The sequence below is a fragment of the Ictidomys tridecemlineatus genome, chromosome 1, assembly GCF_052094955.1.
Source record: "Ictidomys tridecemlineatus isolate mIctTri1 chromosome 1, mIctTri1.hap1, whole genome shotgun sequence".
NCBI classification, from domain to species: Eukaryota; Metazoa; Chordata; class Mammalia; order Rodentia; family Sciuridae; genus Ictidomys; species Ictidomys tridecemlineatus.
In genome coordinates, this window is record NC_135477.1 from 182,577,072 (window position 1) to 182,592,359 (window position 15,288).

The following is a 15,288-nucleotide window of genomic DNA, read 5'->3' on the forward strand; positions in this document are numbered from 1 at the left end:
AACTCCAAAAAAACTTGGCCCATCATCCATCGCCCATTTATATGGGTAGAGAGTGACTGTTGGTGGCTGTGCGAAAAGCAAAATGACCCAATGTGAATCACGAGCTCGGCCGTCACCGCAAACAGCCGTCCTGTCTCTGAGACTAGAACGTCAAAACCTCTCTCCCGGCTATTCTGAGATGATGTGTTCCTGCTAATGAGCCTCTTCCCCGAAAAGAAGCGAGTGTCGGGGACACTGCAGAGGTGACAGCAAGAGGGCCCAGGTCTCCTGGCACCCCCCGGGCCGCCCACTATGGCCCCGGGCTGCTCACAGCTACCTCTTGGGCTTTCCTGTTGCAAGATATACATGACCCGTCTTCCTCAGGCCACCAGAGTCAGTCCCCCCTGTCCTCGGTGGTCCACTCGCCCCACTCTGAGCCCCCTGCTCCTTCTGAGACCCGCCCCGTGCTCCCCAGGGGCTGAGCAGATGCTGCCTCCTAAGTTCTCAAGAGTCCCCCTTGGATGACCATGAGATGTGGACTGAGCAGCCGACCCTGCCCCGCTGCATCCCCAGGGCCTCACACGACCCTCAGCACATAGCAGGTGCTGGATAATATTCGTCAGATGAAGGAACCGATGACATTTTGGTTGCTCATCCACTTCAGGAGGAACTCAAGACCACAGGGATGGCCGTCGAAGCCCCCTGCCCAGCTGCCCTGTCCAGCTCACCCCGGCCACGCTGCTCCTCTGAGGCTTTATGCAGCTGGTTCCACATGTGCATCGCTGAGTGCCTACTGGCTGCTCTTACAGGGGTCATGGTCCCCTTTAATCCCTGAGGGACACGTTCCCAAACCCCCTGGAACGTGGACAGCAGCAAACCCTGTGTTTTTTGTTCTTGTTCTAAACATGTTGGCTTAGGATAAAGTGTGACTCATGAATTATGTACAGTAGGAGACCAACAATAATGACTAACCAAATAGATCGATTAGGATGAACTATAGGAAAGTTATTTTAAACGTACACATTGCGTGCTTCTAGAATTTCCCCATGTGATATTTTCAGAACACAGTTGGCCCGTGGTGAATAAAACGGAAGGAAGAGGAACTGTGGGGAAGGGGATCACTGTCTCAGGAGGAACCAGGAACAGAGCCCCATCCCCTTGGAGCTGATGGGCCTCAGTCCCAGGGGATGCAAGGAGTCGGAGATGCCTCAGTCTCTTGGGAGCAAACTCCTACTCGTCCATCAAGGCCCAGATCCCACGTCACCCCTTCAGGAACCCGTCTCCAGGGTCCTGGGCTGGGTGAGTGCTTGTGTTCCCAGGACCCTGGGCCTTGGGTGGCAACAGAACACAGCTCACTCTGTGGCCCTGTGTGTCCCTCCCGCCACCCTCTGAGCCTGAAGGGCCGGGAGTCCCGTGTCCTCCTCTCTGTACCTGCTCGGTCCACTGCGAAGCGACACTTGGAAGTGTTTTGCCCTCTGTGGCCAGCTCCCCTCGCCCCAGCCCCTCTCCCTCGCTCTGGTTTCAGGCTGCCCTGGTCCCTCCCCTCACACCAACTCCCTGGGCATGTCCTCATCACCTTCTGAATTGACCCTTCCTCTCCCAAGGGGCCCCGGAGTGGAGCAGCACCCACTTCCTCTGGGGCTACTAGCAAAGCCGAGAGCAAAGCCCAGGAGGAGCGACCCGCCTGTTTGGGGTTGCTTCTCTGCCTATACTTCCCTTTATTCCTCAAGCTAAGCCCCTGGTCCCTTCTCCCCTCCCCTGTCTTGCTTTGTCACCAAGCCAGACTCTTCCCCACTCTGCCAGGTTTCCCATTCCTCTGCACCTCTGTGCATGCTGTTCCCCCTGCCGGAGATGCTGTTCCGTCACCAGCTCGTCCTAATAGAAAACTGACACTCGGTCGGTGCCCAAGCTACATCCCCCGGTGGCTTCTCCGTGATCCCTCCCTTACTCCCAGGCTCACGGTGCCCCATGCTTCCACAGCCACCCGCCTGGTCCCAGGGTATCCTGTAGCTCCAGAGCAGCGGGTCACTAATGAGGCTGTGCTTATGGCCCCTGTCCTTCCAGCCCTCCAAATCAGTGAGTGTCCTCAAAAGGAATGTGCCTTAAAGTCAGGTGACCTGAGCCTGAATCTCAGCTCTGCTGCTCAGTACAAGTTTTGTCTCCTTGACCCTCTGTCTCTTCATCTGTAAGACATGAACACTGACTAGCAAGGTCACCATAAAAACACAAAGCACACAGAGTAGCAGCTGGTCGACTGCCACTCCTCTTCTGTGTCATTGTGACTTGTGAACCTGGTACGGTAATCCAGGCTACGAGATGACAAGGTGGTGGAGGGGATTTATCTGGGGCACCGAGAGGGAAAACAGAGCAGGCTTTCTCCAGGTAGTGTTGGGTGGAAATTGCCTGTTTACAAACGACAGAGCTTTGAATGTGCTTAAGCAAAGAAGCAAATGTCAGCCAAGCTGCTGAAAAGTCCCGAGATGCACGGCCACAAGGCCGGGTCTCTGTCTTGTCCCCCTCTTTTTTAAAAAATTTTTTTCATTTGTAATAATTAAGCTACACAGGACAATAGAATGCACTTTGACACATCCTACATAAATGGAGTACAACTTCTCATTCTTCTGGTTGTGCATGATGTAGAATCACACCTGTCATGTAGTCATATATGCACACAGTCACACTCCCCTCTGTTTAATCCCAAATAACTCTATTCTTCCCTAGCCACTCCCCTATTGTGAATCAGCATCTGTATATCAGAGAGAACATTTGGCCTTTTGTTTTGGGGGGTTGGCTTATTTCACTTAGCCTAAGATTCTCCAGCTCCATTCATTTACCAGCAATTGCCATCATTTCATTCTTCTTTAAGGCTGAGTAATATTCCATTCTGTATCTGAACCACATCTTCTTTGGTTCCGTGATTCAGCTCTTGGGAGTTGAGCTGCTATATAGAACTAGAAAGAGCAATCTCATCTCCGTCTTGATGCTGCCTTCTGGTGGGGTGGCCTCACTCTCAGGCTGCCCCTGGCCCATGGAGGCCCAGGCTGTCTTATTCAGGTAGTGCTGCCTGTAGAGAGTGCGATGGCCTCTTTCCCACCTTTCCCACATTTTACCACGTTCCCATCCTGGAGCCACCCGAGCCGTGAGAGAATGACCTGATTGGCTAAGCCGGGCGTGCTGAGGGAGGAGGCCAGACAGCTCAGGGCCGGCACACGGCTGATGGGAAGGGGGGCCTCCAAGGAAACTGGGTGCTGTTGCTCAAAACAGGGGTGTGCTGGGCAAAGGACAGCAGGTGTGCCCTGAGGAAGGGGCAGCAGGCTGCCCAAGGAAGGCCAGGAGACCCACAGAGCCAGTGCAGTGGGTGGTGTGCCTCGAAGCCGGACCTTGGTCCCCAGCAGGCCTCCCGACCTGACGCAGCGTGGCTCAGCTGGGCACGTGACCTTTCCCCTTGACCAGCGTGGGCGCCCCTGGGACTGACCTCTGCTCCTGCTCACAAGCCCGGCCAGCCTGGGCCTCACCCTGAGTAGGCGGGGATGCATGGTCCCCTCCCCACAGGTCTCCCCTGCTTCACCCCTGGGCAGGGTCAAAGGTCAAGGCCAGCTGGCACTTGGGGGTGGCACTTTCCCCAGCCCCACCCAAGCAGGGGAAGGACAAGGACAGCCTGACAGATGCCCTGGTCCCCAGAGACGAGTGGTCCAGGAGGCTGGCCTGGGTGTTGGCTGGACCCCAGGGGTGCCTGGGTCATAGCAGCTACCCATGCCACCATCCCTGGGTGACGATCTGGGAGCACCTCTGAGGAGGAGCTGCCCTGGTGCCTCCTGCTCCCCAGTTCTGGATCCACAGGGGAACAGGAAGGTGAAGAGCCCCCATCCCTGCAGGCACCAGGGGGAGCTGGCTCAGGGGACAGGGGCAGCGACTAGCCCCTCGGAGCCAAGACCTTCCCTGGGAGGAAGCTGGGGACCTTGGAGTAGAGAGGAAGCACAGAGGACGCCGCAGCCTGGGGACAAGTGGAAGGGTGAGGGAGGGGGACACGGTCAAGGGGACACGCTGCTCCCAGCCAGGGCAGCCTGCAGGTGCTGGAGATGAGGAAGAGAACAGCCTATTCCCTTGTCCCATTCTTCCAACTTAGTGTTTCAGAGAGAACCTTAGTGGTGGATTCCTGTCCCGGTGGCCATAGCCAGCGTCTGGTCAGCCTGGCTTTCCTCAGCTGAGAGGCCCCTCAATCCAGGGTGAAAAGCACCTGTGCCAGGAGGTACTCACTCCATTCTCCAGGTGCCCTGCCACTAGGGCTCCTCCCCTGGGGCCATGAAGAGGCCCTCTGTTGCAGCGGGTACCTGTGGACAGCAGTAGAAACCCTGTGTCCAGGTATTCCAACGTTTTACTTCAAGCCAGCTCAGTTGGTTCCCTGCTGCCTCTCCAGCTTGCCCGCGGGCTTCCTGAGGCCTGGGCGGCTCCCACACCTGTGCACAGCAGTCCCACACCTGCGCACGGCAGGTGCCTTTTTCACTCTCCAGGCTTCCTGCTCTGTGAGGCCCCAGGCAGGTATCCAGATACTCCCCAACCCGAGCTCTGCCACCTCCCCCAGAGGAGCTGCCTGTTGGCCTGGGGAGCCCCCATGGGCCACGCCGTCCACTCTGGGTTTTGAAATAGCCCAGGCATTTAGACAGGGAATTCTGGAGGGGACTTGTGTGGGGTCACCTGGGCATATTCCTTTGTTCCCAGAGTCTTCCCTCGTGGGCTCAGGGATTGCAGAGGGTTCAGGCAGCGCCTCTGAAATGCAGGGCCCAGGGATGGAGCCTCTTGCCCTGGTCACAGTGCAGGGTGGACAGTGGGGAGGAAGTCAGGTCCTGGGTCTTTGCACTTCCAAGTGGGAGCTGAGGAAGAGCCTCAGGCCTCTCTGGACCCTGCTCTTCTCCAGACCCTAATGATTTCTTTCTGAGCTTCCTCTGGCTCTGGCCCAGGGTCCTAAATCGGCCTCAGCTTCTCTGGGCCTCCCGATCTGGTGCTAGCACCTCCAGGGACACAGTAATGCTCAGAATTTAACGCTTGGACTCTCTGAACACAAGACCTAGAACCCAGAAACAAAGAAGCTCACAAACACCTTTTCTGTGACCTGGGATCATAAAAGCCAGGTGTCTTGACCAGGCTCAGCTGGACAGTTCCAGGTGCCCCGGGCAGGCCCGCCCTCCCTCCTTCCCTCAAGTTGGGTCAATGGTCAGAATCTTTAAAGAAAAACAATGAATTGAGCAAAACAGAAGGTTCCTGATCTTGTGTAGAGAAGGGCTGGCCTGAGCCTCTGAGCTCCGCAGGGCTTGGTCGGGGTGGGGGGGAACTGTGGGGACAGGATCAGAGCCGCAGGAAGGAGGTCGTGATAACCATCGGTGGGTTTTACCAGGTGCCATGGCGTGAGCCTAGTTTTCACCTACATTTTCTCAGTAATTGAAGGATTTCGTAGACTAGTGAAATCTCCTTTCCAAAGCCCTCAATTTTGGAACCTGGCGTAGAAGGGCTCAATTTATTTTCCAAGAAAGGACTTTTGAAAAATAGATATCCACTCAATTGTTCATCGGGTTGACAAATATTTATTGAGGGCCTACTCTGTGCCAAGCATTCTTTCTGACCCTGGACACAGCTGCAAACAGGACAGACACAACCCAGCCCTCCTGCGGAGGGTCAGACAATGGGCCAGGCAGGAAATAGCCACAGGTCAAACAGGGTAAGGCTCGGAGAAGTGGCAGGTCAAGGGAAGGGGACAGGGCACTCAGGCCTGGCTGGAGGGTCATAATGTTCCAGAAGGTGGTCAGGGGGAGGTGTCCCTGAGGGGCCATCTGAATGAAGTTTGGCAGGGGCTGGAAGTGGGTGGGCGGAGCCCTGCAGAGGGCAGAGTAGGCAGAAGCCCTGGGCCCTCCCACCCACGAAAAATAAAAACAGGGGAAACAAAATCAGAAAAATATTCACAGAATAAAGGCCAATCCTTCCCGAGGGAGGGAGTTGGTGGTCTCTCATGGTGAGGTAGATAGAGGGACACAGTTGTCCTCTGTACCCATCGGGCTCCAGGACCCTCCCATTCACACCCAGATCTGTGGCTGTCCAGTCCTGAGGCACAATAGCAGGACAACTGCCTGTAACCTGTGCTCCCCACCCCCTGTGCGCTTCAGATCACGTCTCACACCCACACAGTGTGAATGGCGTGTCCGAGCCGCGAGGGCTGCCAGGGGATAGACAGGAGAGCCCTTGCTGGCTTGTCCCAGAGACAATGTTTGCCTTCTTCCATGGTGTTTTGAATGTACAGATGCAGAAATCAGCAAGTATAAAAGTCCTAAAGGGCCACCTCTGTGTGCGTGTGCGTGTGTGAGTGTGTGTGTGCATGCACACGTGCACACTGTCATTATTTTAAACGTGGGTAAGAACCTGTCCCGAACCTGTTTTTGTCTGTACATGACACGTGGCAATTTATTGTTATGGCCGTCTATAGACAGGGGGTCTGAGCCTCACTGGGGGCAGAGGGGACACCTTGCCTGTGGTCACAGGCTCAAAGCCAGGGTTTGGTCAGGTCCAGCAGGGCCTTGGCCCTCCCCAGCTGGCTGCACTGGCTGCCCACACCCTGCCCCAAGCCCAGGTCCCCCCAGTACCGATGGGGAGGACGGCGGTGCCTCTGCTCAACCTGTCCCCCTTCTTCTTTCCTTCCCTGTTCTGCAGGCTCAGGAGGCCGGGGCGTGGGCAGCAACTGGATGGGCAGGAAGCGGGAAGCTCCGGGGGCCAGGCTGTGAGGGCCCTGGTGTTGGCATTTGGCCTGCTCAGGAAGCCCAGGCATGCTGCCCGGGTGCGGCCTGGAAGACAGCATCGCTTCATGCCAGCTCACGCCACTGAGCACTTCAGAGCCTCCTGCCCTGGGCCCAGCTCTGTGCCACCTTGGCAAGGCTGTCCCCACAGAGGGACACATTGAAGGCAGGCAAGACCAGGCCCTTCACTCCCTCCTCATTCACACCTCCCTCCACAGAACCTTGCTGAGCCTCCTTCACTGCGGGGAGCTGGATCTGAAGGTCTCTTACATGCCCAGTGCTGTGTGTGACCTCTGCATTCTTATTTCAAAGGGCATTAAGTCAGAGGATGATGGAAGACGGGTGTTTGGGGTGGATTTGTTCAGATTGGAGGAGCCCACAGAGGTTTGGGGAGAAGGTGAGATCCAGGCAGGGCCCTGCAGTTTGGGGTGGGAAAGGGCACCCAAGCAGATCCCCTGAGCAGAGGCTGAACAGTCAGAGAGGGTGTGCTGGGAGCCGAGAGAGGACCCTCTGGAATGGAAGGACAATGGGAAATCTGTTCCCCTTCTGGTCTCTGAGTGGCCACTCTGTCCCTCAATTGTCATCCTGCAAACTAAGTTGAATGATCCTCTTCTTTCTTGTCTTGTCGGGGAGTTTTGAAGGTCAAAGGGACAATGGAGACTTTGCAGAGAGAGGTCACCTGTCTCCTTTAGTTGAGGCTCTCCCTGACATTCCCATGGTCCCAGGTTCAGCCTCTGTCCTGGAGGGTGGGCTAGACTCTGGTTTTGATGGTCTCCTCAGGGCTGGCCTTTGGCCACACCTCACCTGACCCCTGCATATTTGTGGAGGTCAAGGTGTGTCCTGCTTGTTTGCATTCCTGGGTCCCCATGGACCTGGCTGGTGCAGGAGGAGATGATTAGAGCTCTGGTTGTGAAGTCTTTCTGCACCCCCCCCCACCGTGCTCGGGCACCTGTTGCCTGCGACCCCCAGCAAGTCAGCTCCACCTCTGAGCCGGTTTCCCTTGGTGAATGGAGAGCGACACAGGCTGTTGGTGAGGAGCTGCTTCCAGCTTCCATGAAGGGTTGTCACTGATCCAGCCACCAGGTCACCACCTCTCCAGGAACCCCGGGAGGGGGAGGGCAAGAAGGAGCCTGCGTTCTCAAGACTGAAGGGCTGGGGGAAAACTGGTGGGCAGCTACCCCCAATTACACTCTTCAACAGGATTTACTGACACCTTCCAGGTGCCCAGCATAGCACTGAGTGCTTTGTTGCAAAATATTTAGGCTTCTAACCTCAGGAGTGGACTTCTGAGCAGATTTTAATAAGCAGTCAGTTGTAAGATTATGTGGCCACAGGAGAGTCAAGCCACAGCAGGCTGAGTTCAGAGGGAGAAAAAGAGAGAGAAGCCGGGAGGTAGGGACGGCGGGGGCCAGGAGCGGGGTGAACACCAGGAGAGACCTCCCAGAGGACCTCTTGGGGGCGGGGGGGGGGGGGGGGGGGGAGTCCAAGGGCCAGGAACTGCCTGAGGAAGGCTGGCAGGGAGGACCCACAGCCCAGACCTGCTTAGCTGGAAGGGGAGGGTGGGGCTGGGTGGGAGAAGGCAGAGAGCTTCCTGCACTGCCGGGATTCCAGGGTGGAGACAGGGTGGGGCTGTCCCCGGGGCTCAAGTCCAGGCTCTGCAAAGAGCCGGGAAGGTGGGGAGCCGGGAGGGTCATTATGACAGGCGGCCCTCGCTGCAGGCCTCTTGGCCTTTTGGGTAGGACACACCATGGGAAGGAAACAGCCCCTGTGCCCCAGTTGGCTGTGTGGCCTCAAGTAGGTCACTGTGTTTCTGGAAACACTGTAAAACTATGGTAAGGACCATGTGCTGTCGACTGCCACTCCAGCCCTGGGATCTAGACACTCTTGTTATTGATGATGGACACTTTGGCTACTGCCACCCTACCAAGTCCACTCCCTACCAGTGGCAAGGTTGGCCCATCTGGCCATGCTTGTGTCACAGGACTCTCTTCCCTGGTGCACCTGGTTCTGGGGATCCCTGATCCTGGAGGTGTGTACTCCACAGCCAATCAGAGGGATCCTTCCAAGTTCACTTTCACCCGGCCTCGCAGAGTAGGATCTGTGAGTGACCCCGGTTTTGCAGATGAAAAAAACTGAGTTTCAGTGAAGGCATGTATTTGTCAGATCATGGTGTAATACAAACCAAGTCTTCAAGGAAAAAAAAAAAAAAAACTGGAACCAAAATAAAAAATTTAAATATATTTCACATGTTACGTATTTACACTTATGTACACTAATAATTAGAAGATATCTGTAGAAGAAACTGTATTATGCTATTCATGAACATTCTACAGGCCATGGACTGAAATTCTGGCAGGAAATTTCAAGTTCTGTTAATCTTGAAGGGAAGTATTTCCTGGAATTGGCACAACAAATAAATGATTTAAGAAGTGAAGATAACATGAGTTTTGGATACTAAAATGGGCTCCACCACTGAGATCTTCTGAGCTTAATCGGGGCTGTGTCTGTGGTTTGAAGTTCTGGTGGGCAGCCTCTTATCAACAATACAGACACACTGTGTACATTCAGCAGGGACAGAGGACGCCCATAGAGGAACAGTCTACCTGCTGCAGTGTGGGGTTACAATGCTACTGTGCGGCACACGAAGTAACAGAGTTTCATAGATTGGGGGTGCCTGGGGTCTTTGTGGCATTTCTCTATGGGGAGGTGGTGGGTTGCATCTGACCTGAGCCCTGCACACTGGACTCCCTGGGGGTTGCAGTTCTGAGGAGCTAGACCAGGACTGGGGCTCGGGGCCTGAGGGAGGCCGGGCAGAGGTGGGGCGTGGAGAGATGGTGACCCCTGACACCTGGCACACTTGTGGCAGCCGGATGGCCTTTTCCTCTCCGGTGAACGTTTCTGGGTTCAAGACCACTCCAGCAACCATGTGACACCCAGCAAAGACCCCAGAGCTGTGAGGCTGTCCTATGGAAGCCTGTCCTGGGCTGTGACGCCTGCTCTGTGCACTCTACGGTGCCGGAAAGGCCACATCATTTTATTTCCTTGAAGGCTAATTAAATTTCCCCTGAGTCCACATTCGCGTTGACCTGGCTGGAAATTCTGCCTCAGTTGCTCCACGAGATGAAATGAAATGAGACCAGGTGACACCTTCTTTAGGGCAAAGTCCTACCCACCAGTTTCCCACCTGAGATGGTCTTCAGTCCAATCCTGCACCATGACCACTGCTGACCTCTTCCGTTCCCTCCTGCCTGGTTTCCTGTGGGTAGAGGTGTCTTCTGCTGCCTGCCAGGATCTGGCCTCCCTGAGTTCAATGTGCCCTTTGGCCACTCTGCTTGGACCCTGCCAGCCACCACCCTCAGCATCCTCAGTCTCGAGGAGTCTCCCCTGTCTCACCACACTCAAAGGCACTTGGCTTTCCCTCTTCCCTGTAACACAAGAGCCCCAAGTTCAGGCTTTTAACTCCCCGGGCTGGGGAGCAGCCTGCCTCTGAGAGCCCCCCGGGCGGCTTGAGGTAGGACTATACTGTTTACAGTGCAGGAAGCAGGGTGCTACTTGCTATATTTTCACCTTGGGGTGAGTTTATTAGGATGCAACCCTTTTGTAAGATCAGGAGCATTATTTTTAAAATCTGTTTTAATGCACAATGAGCAGAGACCCAATTTTAGGGACTTACCCAATGTCTTCTAGCTTCTGAATGGCAGAGTCCAGAGGAACTGAATCCCCGTCTGAGTCCAGAGACTCTGGTGTTGAACACATGTGTGCATGTGCACACACACCACTGCCATTGCACATGCAAACATACACACACACAGACACACGCAGCCTCACATACTTACACATTCATTTTCTCGTTTGTGCACGCGCGCGCGCGCACACACACACACACACACACACACACACACACGGGTGTGGGCCTGGGGTGGGGTCAGGATATATAGGAAATTAGAATGTGGCTAGTCTGGAAAGAGGGGGAAGGCATGAATGGCCAAGAGGTCACATAGCATCCCTCTGGCCCCAAGCGTGAAAGGCAGGGCTGATTGTACCTAGGTGCCGCAATCTCTTTGGCTGGCTGTCTGTTTTCTCCTGCACACTGTGATGCTGTTTCCTTGGGGCTCGAGGCCTGCTTCCTCTCCTGGAAGTACTCTCTCCCCTCACCACAGTCCTAGATGATTGGGTGGCAAAGAACCAACCAAGCATGGTAGTTCTCCCTGGAGGGTACACTGCTGCCCCCAAACCTTGCCCCTGTCTGACCAGTGGCAGACAGGCTGTGACAGGCGAGTAGATCCCTTTCCTGTTCCTCCTGCGTCCAACCTCATCCTCCAAGTCCTGTTGCTCTGTCAATTGTGCAGGCACCGTTCATTTCCATGGACTGTGCTGCTGAAGTTAATTTTGTAAATTTTGTATTCAATTTCACAGAGAAATAACATTTTAAAGCTGTAATTTCTGCAAGCATTTTAGTGTTTCAGACCTGTCTTTGTTTTAGAAGTCGTGAAGACCAGTCTTGTGCCCCCAAAGCTGGCCCACTGTAGTACTATTCATTCATTCATTTGAAAACTATCTGTTGAGGGAGCACCTCCTATAAGGGGGTCACTGTGATAACCATCATGTACCCAACAGGCAGGCATCCTGTATCCAAGGAGACCACAGAGAAGAGGTGGAAAGCAAGTTCATAAGGAAGGATTAAGAAAGATGGGTTCAGGTGGTGACGTGGCAGAGACTGTGCAAGAGAACCTAAAGCAGGGACCCCAACAAATACTGGGACACCAATGTTCACAGCAGTACTGTTCACGGGAGCCCAAAGGTAAAAATCACCCAGATGCCCATCAAAAGATGAGCAAACAAAATGTGGCACACACCTACAGTAAAATCATTTTTGGCTTTAAAAAAGGAGATGTGGCCCAGGGTACAACACGTAGGACGACCCTGGAGGACACCATTTAGTGAAATTTGCCAGTCACAGGAGAACAGATGCCATGTGATTCCCCCTGCACAGGGCACCCAGGGGTCAAATCCGGGGCAGAAGTAGGGCAGAAGTCACCAGAAGCGGGGACCCCGTGGGTGGGAGGGAGTCTCTCCGATGCAAGGGACGTCTGCAGATGAGAGGGGTGTCAACCACATGGCACTGTGCCTGTACTTCATGCCACTGAAGTGGACACTTGAAAGAGGGTAAACTGGGGAATTTAATGTATGTATATTTAACCAAAAAAAATATATCAATTATTGGGTTTTTAAAATATTTTTTTTATTTTTAGTTTTTGGCGGACACAACATCTTTGTTTGTATGGGGTGCTGAGGATCGAACCCGGGCCGCACGCATGCCAGGCAAGCTCGCTACCGCTTGAGCCACATCCTCAGCCCAATTATTGGTTTTTAAAGGCTACATGGTAAGAGGTAGCTGGCAGGGGTCCGGTGTGTGGTGACCTGGCTGTGGAAACCTCCAAAGAAGGGACCCTGGAGCTAGAGAGGCCGAGACCGCAGAGGCCAGCCGGCTTGGCAGGACCACAGTGTGTGGTGCTGACCGCATAGAGACGGGGTGGGACCTGTGGGCAGGGGACCCAGCTTTTTATTCCAGGGCCAGTGGCATACTACAGAGATGGTGACCCTGGGCATAACATAGCACCCTCTCAGCTCTAGAAGCTGACTCAGGCCAGCTGTAGCGTGCAGCTGGCCAGGGCGAGACCGGGCGCTGAGGAATGTGAAGTGGCGACTGTGGCAGTCCAGGTGAGAGGTGAGCCCTGTCCACATCTGCATCTCAGCCTGCTTGCCCACAGCCCCCGCCTGTCTCCCCCCTCATCAGGCCAGCGGTCACATGTTGGGAAAGGAGCATGGGGAAATCAGAGTGTTGAAATCCACTGGTGCCTGGTCACAGGCGCTGCGCTGGGGACGCGGGTGTGGCCCCCCTTACCCCCTGGACGGCAGCCTGATTGGCTCAGCTCTGCTCACCAGAGGAGGCAAAGGCTCAGGTCCTGGGGTGGAGCCGTGGAGAGTCAGGAGTATGCGACCTGAGAGTCAGGCAGGGCCAGCTGGACCCAGCAGCCTCTGCGAGCGGCTGTCTCGGGCAGAGGGGCACCTCCTCCATCTCGGTTTCCTGATCTGTCAAGGAGGCTAACAGCAGTACTTCCCTCACAAGGTTGTTGTGGGGATTTGGAAGCCAATGTGTTTCTGTGTCCAGTTCAGGGTAAACATATGGCAAAGGACAGATACACTGACGTCATCATCACCAATGTTTTGCTCCTGTAGATCCAAAACATTTATTCCATCTGCTCTGGGTACAATAGGACCATGAGTTTAGGTCCTTTTCATTATAAGGTGGGCAACAGCTTTCTGTTGCTGGAACAAAATGCCTGAGAAAATCAACCCTAAGAAGGAAAGATGTGTTTTGACTTGAGTTTCAAAGGTTTCAGTCCCTGGTCACTTGGTTCCACTACCTTGGGCCTGAGGTGGTGAGAGGACACTGTGGTGGGAGCCCAGGGCAGAGGAGGTCTGTTGATCTCATGGTGTCCAGGAAGCAGAGAAAGACAGGAAGGGGCTGGGTCCCAATATCGCCTCCAAGCACGCAGCCCCAGTGACCTGACGGGCTCCCACCAGGCCCCACCTCTTAAAGGTCCACCACCTCCAAATAGTGCCACTGGAAGGGCACCAGATTCGAACACACCAGCCTTTGGGGGACAGTCCAAATCTGAACCACAGCGGCTGCTGTTCAGCCCTTCCCGTGGCCCAGGGGCAAGCCAGGCCTCCACTTTCCCTCCTGCAGCTCCCGCAGTAGCCTCCCACCTGTGCCTCCTCGACACCCAGGTCATATGGCACTCAGATGCTGGAGTTGCCCGTCCAATGCCCATGGTCCCTGCTAAGCGGGGATCGCCCCTGTTTCATTCATCTCCATGTTGACGGGGGACAGGATACGGATCCCAACTTCCAATATTTTTTCCAGAATAATTCAAAGCAGGGCCTTAAAGAGATAAGTGCACATCCAAGTTCCCAGCAGCCTCGTTCACACTGGCCAAGAGGTGGACAGCGCCCAGGGGTGGATGGGGACAAAGTGTGGCTACACACGCAGGGGAGCATTATCAGCCTTAAAGAGGAAGGACACACTGACCATGCCCAACCTTGAAGACACGGAGCCAGGTGAGCTCAGACAGCCACAAAAAGACAGAAACAACATCAACAAAACCCAGTACAACAGGATTCCACTTGTATGCAGTATCTCACATCAGATCCGTAGACAGAATGTGGATGGTGTTCCCACCGGCTGGGGAGGGTGTGGAGCTTAAGTCCTGCAAGACAAGGTGCTGTGCAGGCAGGTGGCACTGCAACGTGGACGTGCTCGGCCTCACGGGGCTAAGAGGGTGAATCTCCTGTTACAAGGGGGTTATTTTTTTCCATCATGAGTCACTCTGAGGAGTGCGGGTGGGTTGTAACCTGGGTCCCGTGTAATTGAGAACGACAGGGTTGCAGGCTCAGGGTGACAAGCAGCCACCGACAAGGCACTGTGGGAAACCGGGGCCTGGGCACGGTGTGCTGGGGAAACAGGGCTCTGTGCTTGTCCTCACGCAGGCACACTAAGGAAGCGCTGAGGGAAGCCCCCTGGGCTTGTCTGGCCTGTCCTCGGCTGTCCTTGCCCCAGCCTGGGACAAGCTCCCCTGGCTGGATCCAAGGGTCCCATCTCCCCCCGCCCCCCGCCACCAGGGCATTTGTCACAGGTGGTCATCTCCCTTTCTGGAACCTTCCTTTACCTGGCTTTAGGGACTCCGCCTCCCGGTCCTCCCTTACTCCCTACCAACACCGTCTCAGTCTCCTTCCCTGTTTTCCCCACCGCCCTGCGCTCCCCTTGCCAATGTGCCCAGGGCTCTATCTCCTTCCACCCACACGGACTCCCCAGGATGTTAACCCCTCCATGGCGCCTGACCTCATGTCTCCATCCTGGGCCTCTCCCCTCAAGGCCTGACTCGGGGTTCTCCTCTTCCTCGATGCTTCCACAGAGATGTCTATTTGACATCTTAATGACCAAATAGGAGAGCAACTTTCTTTCTTTTTTTTTTTTTTGGTACCGGGGATTGAACTCAGGGGCCCTTGACCACAGAGCCACATCCCCAGCCCTATTTTGTATTTTATTTAGAGACAAGGTCTCACCGAGTTCCTTAGCACCTTGCTGTCCTCCTGCCTCAGCCTCCCAAGCCCTTGGGGTTACAGATGTGGGCCACGGCGCCTGCCGGAGACCCAATTTCATATACCCCAGTAGCTTCCCTTCTCAGGACATAGCAACTCCACTTCCACTTGCTCAGACCATAGACCTGGAATCAGCCTGAACCTCTCTCTCCCATATCCCACATTCAATTTACCAGTAAGCCCCGTCTGCCCAGCCTTTGACGTCTGTCCGTAATCTCCGTCTTTGTTTCACTACTATCCACTTGCTCCAGGCCCAGTAGCCGCTCGTCCCCTGCAGTAGGATTGTTGCCGCTGCCTGAGGAGTGGTTTGTCTGCTTCTGTCTTAAACTCATCTCTCAACAACTTATTCCCAGAATAACAACCA